Source organism: Cucurbita maxima, unplaced genomic scaffold, assembly GCF_002738345.1.
Source record: "Cucurbita maxima cultivar Rimu unplaced genomic scaffold, Cmax_1.0 Cma_Scf00109, whole genome shotgun sequence".
Classification (NCBI taxonomy): domain Eukaryota; kingdom Viridiplantae; phylum Streptophyta; class Magnoliopsida; order Cucurbitales; family Cucurbitaceae; genus Cucurbita; species Cucurbita maxima.
Window position 1 is genome coordinate 127,500 of NW_019272125.1, and position 13,450 is coordinate 140,949.

At 38.0% G+C, this 13,450-nt stretch overlaps 1 long non-coding RNA gene across 1 annotated transcript; it reads right to left on the minus strand.

The window, feature by feature from the left end:
• Positions 1-6,151: 6,151 nt before the first annotated feature.
• On the minus strand, positions 6,152-6,975 carry LOC111473237. Its single transcript, XR_002715609.1, has 3 exons — positions 6,906-6,975; positions 6,474-6,793; positions 6,152-6,390 (listed from the first exon to the last, which is right to left on the minus strand). It is a non-coding gene; the product is annotated as an uncharacterized LOC111473237 (long non-coding RNA).
• Positions 6,976-13,450: the final 6,475 nt, after the last annotated feature.

Genomic DNA, 13,450 nt, shown 5'->3' on the forward strand with positions numbered 1-13,450 from the left:
AGATCCATACTCTCGATTGATTAATAAGATAGAACTACTCTGAACGAACCTTCTTTCACTCTAAAGCAGCTGAGCTCCATAACCGGGTCGTATTCCCTTCCCTTCACTAGGTGGAGTAGTAAGTAAAGGAATGAAATGAAAGAGAAATCCCCTTATTCGTTCTCCTTCCCCTTCTCCTATTTAGCTTGTTATTGATTCAATTAGTAACCTCTACCTATTTATTCTGATTCTTTATGAGTCAGGTTTAAGTAAGTCAAGACGAAAGGGAACCCCTGGTCTATTCTTCTTTCAGAGGGTAAAGCTATTTGTTTGAAGAACCTGAACCGTAACCTGATTAAACTCGGTCTGTTGTTCTCTTTACTCCTTCCCCCGCATTGGCCTTCAAAAACTCTGAACCTCTCCCTGAACTATAAAGCCGAAAGATTAATGAGAATAATTTCACTCTTGACCAAGGTAATTAGTAAGTCAAGACTCAACTCCTTATTCTGGAACCTATTTCTTTTCTTTTACTGGGTAAAGTAGCTTAACTCAATCACCTGTCGGTTTCACAGCTTCGCTCCTGCCCCTGTCAGTAAAGCAGCTTCGCTCCTCTCTCTCTATCTTAGTCTTTAATAACTTTCTTTGGTTTATTCCTTGATGGAACTCATTCATTCCCCTGAACCTATCCAGTATCTTTTCTTTCCTCTCGCTTGAAAGACTCACCGAAGGGCTCATTATCCTTCACTACTTGTTCCGTTAGAGTTCTTTATTCTTGAACAGTAAACTCATTCACCTTCCCCTGAAAGTGTTGAAAGTCAAGATGAAACTAAACATTCATTATCATTATCCTTGTCAATGCTCAAGATTAATTCTTTCTCGTTCACTCCTTCACCGAGAGCTTCTTTAACTTCTCTTTCTCCTCTCACTACTTATTCTTTCATTTACTCTCTTGAACTAGGTAAAGCATATTCAGTAGCTCTTTTATTGACTGAGGTAATTTGTAAGTCAATCCTCAAGATTCGTTATCTTTCACCCCGGCTCTGCTTCTTTCTCTTCTCCTTCCGGTAAAGGATATTCAATCCTTCTTTCAACTATGATTCTTTCTCCTCTTACTCCTCCCCCTTTCTCTTTCTTTGACTGATTTGATTGAACTCGGTCAGGTGGGTTGGTTGAACTAGGTGAAGTATCTAATTCATTTACAAGACAGGAATATCTTCTTCTTTCAGCTATGATTCTTTCTCCTCTTACTCCTTCCCCTTCAAAGACTGTATGTAAAGTGGTTGGCTGCGCTCCTCTCTCTTTCTTCATTGGGTAAAGCCGCTAATTCATTTACTCTGTCCCTGAAGGGTAAACAATTCCATTGCCTTATTCATTTGACTCAACAAGATGCATTCTTTGATTCCTTCTTGAACATTAAACTCGGCTCAATCACTATTGAACCTTTATAGTGGAGGGAGGATATTCAATCCTTCTTGAACTCCGAAATCCTATTTATTCCAAGACTTGGTCGGTAATTATTAAGTCAAGCCGAAACTTCAACCTTTTTCCTGATTGAACTCCTTTTCCTTCTGGAACTACTGAACACCTATTTCTTCTCTTCTCTTTCTCGTTATTGATTGAACTCTTTTCTTTTTCTCTCTCCCTCCTGTAAGAAGGATTCGTTATCCTCCCCCTGACCCTCTACTGCCTGAAAAAGAAAGTTCAGACTGAACTCCTTATTTCTTCTTGTTTAGGAACTGAACTTAATAACTTGTCCCTGATTTCACTGCTTCACTCCTAGATGGCCTATTACTGATGAACCAGATTGAATTCCTCTCCTTACAGTCTTCACAGCTTCGCTCCTTCCCCTATACGCATTTATTCTGGAACTGCTCTTTCTCCAATTTCTTCTTGAACTATCGAGTGGAACTATCTCTTTTCTTTTCAGCCCCAGTAAAGAAAGACGAAAGAGTTTACGAATGGAACTACTACACCTATTCTTTCTTTCAGGAGGTAAAGCCTCAGGAGACGAAACATGCATTCTCCTTCATGAACCTCTCTCTATTATTTATTACCTTCTCCCTAACAAGCACCTATTTCTTTCTTCTCTTCCCCTTTAGCTGACGAAAAGAGAGAGACTGGATTAGACTGAACCTGATGGAACTCTTTTACTTCCTCTCTAGTAAAGAGTCCAGATTAAGGATCTTTCTCTTTCTTCAACCACTCTATCTTTGTCTTGTCTTCTTCCTTCATTCCGCTATCCTTCTCTTGTTCTTTACCCTTTATCTAACTAACCTGTCCTTTATTTACAGTTCCAGTCAGAAAGATATTAATGAGACAGAACCTCTACAACTATCTCTCTCCTTTCCCTATGGAATTCATACACTGATCTTTCTTTTGTCCCTACTTCCTCCTGAGCTACTTTTCCTTCTTGCACTCAGTCTTTCTCATTGCTTTGTTTGCTCTTCTTTATTCATAAATAGGTTTTAATTAGATCCTTATTCATTTTCTTCTCCTTTTCCCTCTAGATCTGAAACTGCTAGCTGAACGTATTTATTCATTGTCTCTATTCTTTCTCTTCAAAAGAGTAAACTGGGAATCTTAGCTCTGATCTTTCTCCTCTCGCTACTTACTCCCTCTTCTCGTAACCCTGCATTGTACTGATTGAAGTTACTCTCCTCTGTAAGATAAGAAAGATTAATGAGAGACAAGACTCAATTCAAGCTTAATTAGACTTTACAGTGAAAGAAAGAGTAAATTCATTAGCTACTGAACATGAAAGTGTTGAAAGGAAAGACTCTACTCTCGATTCATTCTCCTTTACAGTGAAAGAAAGAGTCAATTCATTAGCTACTGAACCTGAAAGTGTTTCAAGTCAATCCTCAAGAGAAAACCTTCCCCTGAACCTGATTTCACTCTTGAACGAGGGTTGGAACTGTAAAAGAGAAAGATTCCTTATTTCTTCTCCTTCACTATTGAACCAGGAACAGTAAGAAAAGAAGAAGAAACCTGACCCTCGGCTTGGCCCCATTCTGATTCCTCAACCGACACCATTTTCCTTCTTTCTTGAACTTACTCTCCTGTAAGAAAGGAAAGACAAAAGACGAAACTAAAGAAGAATGAGACTGAACCTTCTCTTTCTCTGTCTTTGCTCCATAACCTGTGTTAATTCTATTCTATTCTTGAAGAAGTCAATCAATCCTTAACTACTTGTTTAGCATAAAGAACGTATTCGATACAAGATTCATTCTTTTACTTCTTTCAGGAGGTGTAAAGCTGCTCCTTCTCTTTCCTCTTCGTCAGCCTTACTCTTTATGATCCTAAACTACTACATGATCTTGAACTACTACTGTTAACTACTACTTATGATCTTGAACTACTGACCGCACTTCTCTCTCTTCTTGCTTGGAAGGAACAAGTAAAGACTCAAGATCAAGCTAGCTAGCTACTGAACTTCACTTTCAACTCTTACACTTAACTACTGCACTGAAAAAGAACTGACTACTGCCTCTACTGGAAGAACTGACTACTGCCTATACTTGAACTTACTACTGCCTATACTTGAACTAACTACTGCCGCTACTGAAAGAACTGACTACTGCCTACTTAAACTTCTTCCCTCTCCCTACTGTACTGAGATTCTACTTCCAATTGTCTACTCATTAAGCTCTATTCATTCATTCCCTGACGAAAACAACCTATGTCAGTTAGTTACTACTTTTCAATCCTCTAAGTAACCTTACTTAACCTGCCGAGAGAAGAAGAAGATTAGTTTAATTACGGAAAGTTCTCTCCTCTAAGTAACGAAGACAAAGCAAGAGAAGAAGAGAACAACAATATTATGAATTACAGGAGGGTCAAGGTCAAGCTCATTCACCTCTGGAGCAAGAGAAGAGGAAGAAGATTATTACATTAAGGGAAAGAAGGGTCAAGGTCAAGCTCATGAACTTCTAGAGCACAAGAAGAAGAAGATTAATTACGAGAAGGTAATGCTATTAAACGAGACAAGAAGAACTACAAGATAATTAGATTACAGGAGAGGGAGAGTTACGCTAACCTAAGGTCTCAAACAAGAAGAAGAGAAAGATTCAATTCATTAAAGGAAGGAAGGTAAAGTAAGACCTGACGAAGAACAACTAAATTACAAGCAAAAAGGGGTAAAGCTTACCTGACGAGACAAGAAGAAGAATCAGATTATTACATTATAGAAAAGGGTCGGTCAAGTCCTCTCTTATAAGTCACCTCTGGAGCAAGCCACCAAGATTCATTACATCCAGGAAAGGGGGTAAAGCTAATAACCTAATAACGTCTGGAGAAGGCAAGCAGCAGGCAAGGAAGAACAAGATATTCATTATAGGCTGGTTGGAAGGGGTCAAGTTAACCTAACGTCTTCGAGCAAGCCAACAGCATTGTAAGGTCAAGTACCCTCTTCTGGTCTAGAGAAAGAACTAGATTTACATTACAGGAAGGGTAAATGTACCTGACGTCTCGAGAAAGAGAAAGAAGAAGACAAAATACGAATTACAGATGGAAAGATAAACTCATGAACCTACAAGAGGAACAAGATTTATTACAGACAGAAAGTTCAGGCTAACCTTTCTTTACAATCTACTTCATAATATTTAGTTAGAGAATCAATCAATCAAACTTACCTGCTCTGGCTTAACTGCTCACAAACTTACCTGCTTTGGCTAGCTTGGCTTAACCTGTTCCTTCATTCACCTATTCGTCTTGAATTGACTGTCTTGTAAACTTATGACCCTTCCCATGAACCTTGTCCTGAGTTTACAGTCAACGAGAGAAGGAAAAATTAGAGATTGTAATAATAAAAAGGAGAACCTCTTTCTGTCTTACCTGTCGAAAGAGAGAGAACTAACTAACACCTCTAGTAGTACGATATGTATTCCCTGACCGAGACTCATCAAGTAAAGACTAAGAAGAGAGTTTCCAGGCCCGGGCTGGGCTGTCTTGAACTGCTTGCTTTTACTTTTTCCCTGCTATTCCCTGAACTATTGATTGATTAATGATCTGTCACAGTCAGTCTCGACTTCACTCTTTATTATAGAGAGTTTACAGGTTAGGTCATACTATTATATATTGATTGATGCTTTCTTTCTTCCTTGGTGTGTTGGAAGGAAGAGGCATTGACCTAAAGATTAATTAGACTGAACAGTCAAGACAGAGTAAGTAAAGAAGCGTTATCATTATCCCTTACCTTAAAGAAATAGAAAGAATTGATTGTCAAATAGCCTCCTTACCTCCTCCCTAACTAAGAGAGATAACTAGAACTAACTATAAAGATAACTAATAGCTGCCCGCGCCCCTCTCCTCCTTTTTCTTGTCTGTCTGCTTCGCCCCTTCCTTTTCCTTGTCCGATATATATTCTTGAGATTGAACTAGGTAAGTCAAAAGCTAGAATGAAGAACCTGCCCGCAAGAGGAATCAGTTCCTTTACGAGTCAATGAGAGATTAAGCTCCTGAACCAGAAGTCTTACCTGACGAAGAAGCTAAACCAACAGAGACTATCCTATCCTTAGTGAAAGACTAAAAGTAAAGAAAGCTTAGAGTGAGAGTTTACCTTGCCCAAAGTCAAAGGCAAAGAGAACCAACCTCTGAACCGTACCAAAAGGAAGTCAAGCCGAACCATTCTTTCTCGTTTACTCTTACACCAGATTGCCCAAACTCAAAGGCAAAGAGACCTCAGTTAAAGAGAAATACTCCTTCCTAATCGTTTACTCTTACACCGGATTGCCCAAAGTCAAAGAGACCTCAAACCGTAACCACTAGAAGTGAGTGTGCCCATTCACCTATCTATCTATCTCATAATGGAATTGGCAGCTCCGGACCTCTGATCTTCTCGTCTTTCCGTCTGCTCCACCATGCCTCATAACTATTACTTTCTCTCTCCTTTAACTGTCGGTAAGATATTGATTTATAGATTCTCCTTACCCTATGCTCTTCTTTCTTTCTTTCTTTACTTTACCTTACTTTACCTTTTCTAGTGTTTGATTGAAGTGTTGAAAGTAAATCCTAAAGATTCATTCTACTGAACGAAATCACTATACTATACTTCCCTGATTTACCTTAGCAAGTCTTTGATCAAGTCAAGACTCAGCAGTAACTGAAAGAGAAAGAGAAATTCAAGACTGAATAGAACAGGCTATTACACCGAAACCTAAAAACCATTCCCTATTCTATACTGACACTTACGACTTACTCTCTACTTCTTTCACTTAGAACTCTATACTTATTATCCTACTCCCTACTACTTACATTACACTTAGAACTCGATACTCCCTATCTACTTTAGATTAGACCTACTCTCTACTTGAACTTAGAACTACTTACTCATTAAGAAGCTAGCTCTCCTTCTCATTAATTAAAGCTTTACTGCCTACAAGCTGCTCTACTCTATTCCTTGATGAGGACAACCTATTATGTTACACCTTTAAAATCCTCTAATTGAGGAGAAAGCAAGAGAAGAAGATTTATTCAAGAGGGTAATGCTAACTAACCTAACGTGACGAGTAAAGAAAGACTGAACCAACAACACAACTTATTCAATCCGTAAAGCAAGAGAAGCAGATAGGAATTACTACATACAAGAAGGTCAGTCAAGCTCACTCATTAACTTGCCGAGAAAGAAGGACAAGAAGATTTATTACATCTGGGAAGGTAATGATGCTACTATAACACTCTTACCTAATAACCTAACCTATAACCCTTACAACATAACCTCTATAGAAAGCAAGAGAAGTAGGTATTGCAAGAGATGTAGATATGAATTAGTACAAGAAGGTCACAGTCAAGCTCACTCATTAACTTGTCGAGAAAGCTGCAAGAGAAGAAGAAAGAGATTTATTACATCCCGACGGAAGGTCATGCTACTAACTTGACGAGACAATAGGAACAACAAGATTTATTATAGGAAGGAAGTTCAAGCTAACCTCTCTTTGGTCTAGAACAAGAAGCAAGAGTATGAGAAGGAAGCTCAAGTAAGACCTGACGAAGGAAGAGCAACTGAATTACAAGCAAGAAGAGGTAACTCACCTGACGAAGAGAAGAACTTAATTGACATTCATACAGGAAGATCAAATACTCTCTTAGAAGTTACCTCGGGAGCAAGCAAGAAGCAAGCCAACCAACAACATTCATTACATACTAAAGAGGTCAAGCTAACCCAACCTGACAAGAAAGAAAGCAAGCAGCAGACAAGCAACCAACCAACCAAGTAGGCAACAATAACATATTCAATTCATTACACGGGAAGGAGTCAAGTTAACCTAACCTGACGAGAAAGACAACTACTACATTAAAAAGGCAAGCAAGCTCTAGCTAGTCTCGAACAAGAACTAACTACAAAAAAATATGATTACTACATACAGAAAGCTCAAGCTGACGTGACGAACACAACAAGATTACGGAAGGGTAAAGCTGACCTGACGTGACGACAAAGAACAAGAGAAGATATTCATTACATAAAGAACAGAAAGAGAAGCTGCTCACTCACTCTCCTATAGCTACTATAGAGCAAGCAAGCAACCAAGCAAGATAGACAAGAAGATGAATTACATACGGAAAGGTAGTAAAGCTAATTTAACGTCAAGAAGAACTGCGGATACATTACTACGGAAGGTTCATTCAAGCTTACCTTACAAGAAGAAGAGCATTAGACATTACAGAAAGGTCAGTCAAGCTCCAGCTATTCCGGAAGAACACCATTTCCATTACAGAAAGGTAAAGCTACATCTATTACGGAAGAGCTTCATTTAGATTATAGAAGGGCGTCAAGTTACAGCTATTTCGAAAGAACAAGATTTACATTACAAAAAGGGGTAAAGCACCAGCTATTATGGAAGCATTTTACATTACGGAAAGGTCAAGGCTGGCTAATCTAACGGCTAGAACAACAACAAGAACAACATTTACTACATTCCAAAAGCAAGAAGGTCAAGGTCAAGAGCAAGAGCAAGAAGGTCAAGGTCAAACTACTAACCTGCCAAGAACAACATTTCCATTAGGGAAGGTTCAAGCTTTAGCTATTCTAGAAGAAGAAGAAGAACATTTGCAGGAAGGTTCTCAAGTTCTAGCTAGTCATGAGCAAGACAAACATTTACATTTACAGAAAGGTAAAGTAATATAACGTCATGAACAAGCCAAACAACAAGACAAGATTCATAACATACAGAAAGAGAAGCAGCTGCTCACTGACATATAGAGCAAGCAACCAAGACAGACAACAAACAATATTCTAATTACTCCGGAAGGGTAAAGCTAATCTCTACTAATCTGACATCAAGAAGAACTACTGATACATAAATTACTACAGAAGGGTCAAGCTAACCTTATGTCTATAACAACAACAAGAATATTAATTACAAGAAGGTAAAGTAACCTGCCGAGGAGAAGAACAACATCATCATCATTACTACAAGCAAAAGAAGGGTAACGCTAATCTCTAGTCAAGATGAGCTGTGGATACATGAATTACTAGGGAAGGGTAAAGCTTACCTCTAGTCTCAAGAGGAGCTACATATAGATTAAGGAAGGGTAATGTTTCCCTCTGGTCAAAAAGAGCTACATTTAGATTAAGGCCAGGTCAAGTTTCCCCTAGCCATGAAGGAAGAGCTACATTTCCATTACAGCCGGGTAAAGCTCTAGCTTATCTAGAAGGAAGAACAAGATTTACATTACGGTCGGGCTCTAGCTAGTCATCAAAGAACAACAACGTTTGTATACATTATGGAGGGGTAAAGCTTACCTCTGGTCAAGAAGAACTATGGATACATTACGGGCAAGAAGGTCAAGTCTTCTGATGTGACGAACAACAACAATTTACATTACGGAAGGGTAAAGCTCTAGCTTGTCATGAGCAACAACAAGATTTACATTACGGCCGGGCTCTAGCTTTTCGAGAGCAAGAGGTACATTTCCATTACAGAAAAGAAGTGAAAGTTACTAACCTTTAAAAGAAGGTCAAGTTATAACCTTTAAAAGAAGAAGGGAAGGGTAAAGTTACTAACCTTTAGAAAGAAGAAAGGAAGGATCATGTTATAACCTTTAAAAGAAAAGAAGGGTCAAGTTATAACCTTTAGAGAGAAGAAGGTCAAGTTAAGTTACTAACCTTAAGAAGAGAAGACGACAACAACAACATTATAGGAAAGTTAGGTAAAGTTACTACCTTGACGAAGAGAAGACCAATAACAAGATTTACAGTAAGGAAGGTAAAGCTCTAGCTAGTCTAGAACACCACATTTACAATAAGGAAGGTAAAGCTCTAGCTAGACAAAAACAACTACATTTATTACATACTACAAAAAGTTCAAGTAAAACTCTATTCATGAGCAAGACAAAGGAACAAGAAAACAAACAACAAGATGGATTACAAGCAAGCCTGGTAAAGCTAAAATCTATTACAAATATAAATATAATAAAGAATATTGATATATTTCTCCCCCCTTGACCACTTACAATATTTCTTTGTGATTCAAATGAGATTCCTTTGTGATTCGAGATTTCTTTGTAATTGAAAAAGGACTAAATATTGATTGATTCGTTAGAGTGAACTGTCAGACTAAAGCCAAAGAGTTTACGATGTTTGAATAACTAATCAAAGTAACTGCATAAGAGGAAGGAATAGTTTTTGTTTCAAGACTCAAGAGCAAAGGCTTAAGCAAGATGCGTTCACTCTTTCTTTCCCCTGTCCCGTAACCAGATAGAGAATTTGTATTCTTTGTTTGCTTTAACTGTTAAATAAAGTATTCTTTAAGGAAAGCTTGGTATTTGTTATTCTGTCTGGCAGCTTCGCACTTTAGCTTAGCTTTTGTCTCCTTAACTCTTTGCTTCACCGTCTTTCCTCTCTCTCTGGTCGTAACCTCTTTCTTCGTAGGACTTAATGTAACTAACTACTCTCTCCGCTTAACGTAACTAACTACTCACTCTACTTATCGGTCTCTGTCTGACTCATTATAGACTCAACGCCTCTTTCCTTTGTCTGTCTCTTCTTGAACAATGTAAGATGAAGAGGAGGGTCAAGCTCATGAACTAGTCTCTATTAGTTGAACCTCGTGAACTGGGCTTTAGCTATTCTAGAACAAGAGAAAGCAGTCTTCGGACTGACTTAACGTAACTTACCCCGTATTTTTGTTCTTCTACAATCCTAAGTAAGGCTCCACAGCGAGCTCTCATCGGGTATTTCTACTTACACTGAAGAAGATCAGTAAAGGTAAGCAGATTCCGCTATCCTTGGAACAAGTAATCTACTCCTTAACTCTCTTTGTAATTATCCTGAACTCTTTTAATTCTCTTTAACTCTCTTTCACCTGACCTGGATGGAAAACTAGAAACTCTTTCACCTATGACCTGGAAAACTATTAACTCTTCTTTCACCAGCTGCCCTGTAACCACTAGAAAAAGGAAGAAGTGCCTTCGCTCCAATCGATTGATTCCTAGCTAGTTCGTTCGTTCGTTCACTCCATCCATAACCTATCTTTTGCTTATTCTGAATTCCTTTCCAGTGGAGACTAAAAGGAAAGCAAAGATTAATCTAATCAAACTTGCTTGCCAGGAAGCTACTTACTCTCTCTTCTGATTGAAAAAGGGGTAAAGACTACACTTGATCTGCTGCTCTTCTTGCCCTCTCCTCTCCAATCTCTTCCTGCCTTCCCTCTCCAATTACAAGAAGGGTAACTACAACAGGGGTTGAACTAGCTCCCTCACTGGTATTACCCGAGCTAAGCTACTTCATTCAATTCGGAGGAAAGCTCTTTCTTACCTAACCTACTTCACTTCACTCATTCAATCCGAAAGTTCTATTCTATTCCATTCCATTGCTGTAGCCTTAATACTCTGTCTATTCGATATTACCTTCCTTTAAAGTATATTGTTAGTTACCTTTCTTTGTTAGTATAGAGTTTGGTTACCTTTTTAGTATATTCATGTTACCTTTTTAGTTAGTATATTGAACAACAACAAAGCAAAGAAAGACAAACTAAAACTTCACATTAAACCTAAAAAACAAGTAATAAAGCCAGAAGAGAGTTCGTTTATTGGTTTCTAGTCTTTAAAAGGAAAGGGGGTTAGAAGCTATCCTTTCTTCTCTTGTCTTCTTTACCTTCTCTTTATTAATTAACTCGCATATTCAATACTTTCCCTATGCGCTTCTTTCTTTACAGTCTTTGTTTGAAGGGAGACTAAGAAACGAATTGAACTCTGTAATAGGTGTTTGTTTACGAACTAAACTACTGAACCAACAAGCTAAAGACTGTAGCAAGAGAATGAATGAGAATATTCATTCTCTTGTACGTTCTTTCTAGTTAAAGACTAGTTTTAGGAAGAAGAGTAAAGACTGTGAACTAACCAACTACTTTTTCATTCATTCAATCCTCAAGCAAGAGAAGAAGACGAAAGAGAAGGAGGCGGGCATACTAAAGAACCATTAATTCATTCCATTCCCTTAGTTCTTTACTTGTTAGGTAATATATCTAATCGAAATAATGGTTTACGGACGTAGGGAAGAAGGAGGTGTAAACTACAGATACTGAGACTTCTTGAAAGTCAAGACTAAAGAGAGTTAGCTAGTCTTTGAATAACTAGTCTAACTTCCTGCATTAATAAGCTAGAGTGTTTCATTCAAGACTCTTCTTCAAGCTCCTGTCCTACTGATTGATTGACTGAGCATTCACTCTTTCTTTCCCCTGCCTTTGATGATTGACTTTATACTCTTTGTTTGTCACTGTCAAAGTATTCTGTTGTCATTTGACTCTTCTTTTCTTGTCTGTCTGCTTCACGCCTTACCTTAGCTTTTGTCTTCTACTCACTGTAAGATCAAGCATTCAATTCAAGTTGTTCACTCTGTAACCTATGTTCTTAATTCATTCAATCATTCTCCTTAACTAACTAACTAACTACTTTTTCTAGACTGAAGTACTTTCTCCGACTGAAATCCTCGTCGGTAAAGGGTAAAGAAAAGGATGGATATGGGGCTTCTTTCTTTGCTTCTGCTTTCTTGATTGAAGAGTAAGAGCGTAAACTAAGACTGAATCATTAGACTCACCACCTCTTTCCTTTGTCCCCGATTGAACTGTAAGCGAGTTAGTAGTGGCTATACTTTCTCTTCCATTCTCCTTACCTTGTCGCATATTCAATCCTTTTCTGCTATGCTTTTTTTTCCAGAGGAGACTCAAAGTAAAGAAGGTAGACTATCGATGAATTGATTTCACTCTTTATCCTTAAACCCTATTCCCTGTCCCTAAACAGTAAAGACACAAGATGCATTATCCCTTCTTACAGTTGTTCTATAAGTATAATAGGGAGAGGAAAGAAAGCCTGAACCTATCATTTGTAGTGTTAGTTTAGAAGGGATATTAAATTAATTAGTTAGATTAGCAGCTTAGCTTAGACAGAACCGAAACCCGTAACCCATTTATTCCACCTCCTCGTAAACAAGTAAAGACTAAACTCCTATTTCTGCTTTCTCCTTTTAACTACTTCTTCTAAACCTGCCCCATACGAAATAACCTTTAGAACGAGTGTCTTCGCTTCTTTGCATTCTCCTTAGTTAGTTACTAAACTTTGTATAACCTATCCTTTGTCTTCTTCTTATTTCTTTACACGGGAGAAAGATTAATCCGAATTGAAAAGGTAAGCAACGACTACTTATTCTTGATCCTTACTTAACTATTGAACAACCAAATGTAACTCCCTCACCTTGAATTACCTGAGCTACTTCTCACTTCTCATTCAATCTATGAATGAAATCTTTATTCTATTGCTTGCCATAATAACCCTATGTCTATTCTCTGTTGGTTGGTATTACGTGATGAGAGTATATTGACCAACAAGTAAAGACTATCGAGAGTTTATTGTCTTTGAAAGAGGAAAGCGGGTTAGAAACAGCTATCCTTTCTTCCAGTCTCCTTAACTACTTGCATATTCAATCCTAAAAGTCAAGAAGGTAGATTAAAGAAAGATGAATTGATTGAACTCTTTATCCGTAAACCCTATTCATTTCCCTTATTGAACAAGTAGTAAAGACACAAAACAAGATGCATTATCCCTTCAATTCTAGCTAGTATAATAGGGAGAGGAAAGAAAGAAAGAACCAACTACTTATTCATTCCGTAAAGCAAGAGAAGAAGAAAGAGGGGCAGGTGGACGAACCATTAATTCCATTCTCCTTTACTCGCTAGGTAATACAGAATAGAACTCCTTTGCTCGCTAGGCAATTAGTATAGAAATTATAGGTTATGGCGGGAAATAGGTAAACTAAACTACTGATTAGGTTACGGCGGGAAGTAGGTAAACTACTGATACTGAAAGTCAAGACTAAAGAGAGTTTACTGTCTTTGTAAAGAAGAAAGCGTCACCTTTTCGCTACTGAGCCCTCTATTACTTGTTGATGTTACTCGGGGTAAGTAAATGAATGAATGAATGAAGCTTAACCGAACCTTTACTGTCTTTGTTTGATTAAAGGGAGAGGAAAGACTAAGGA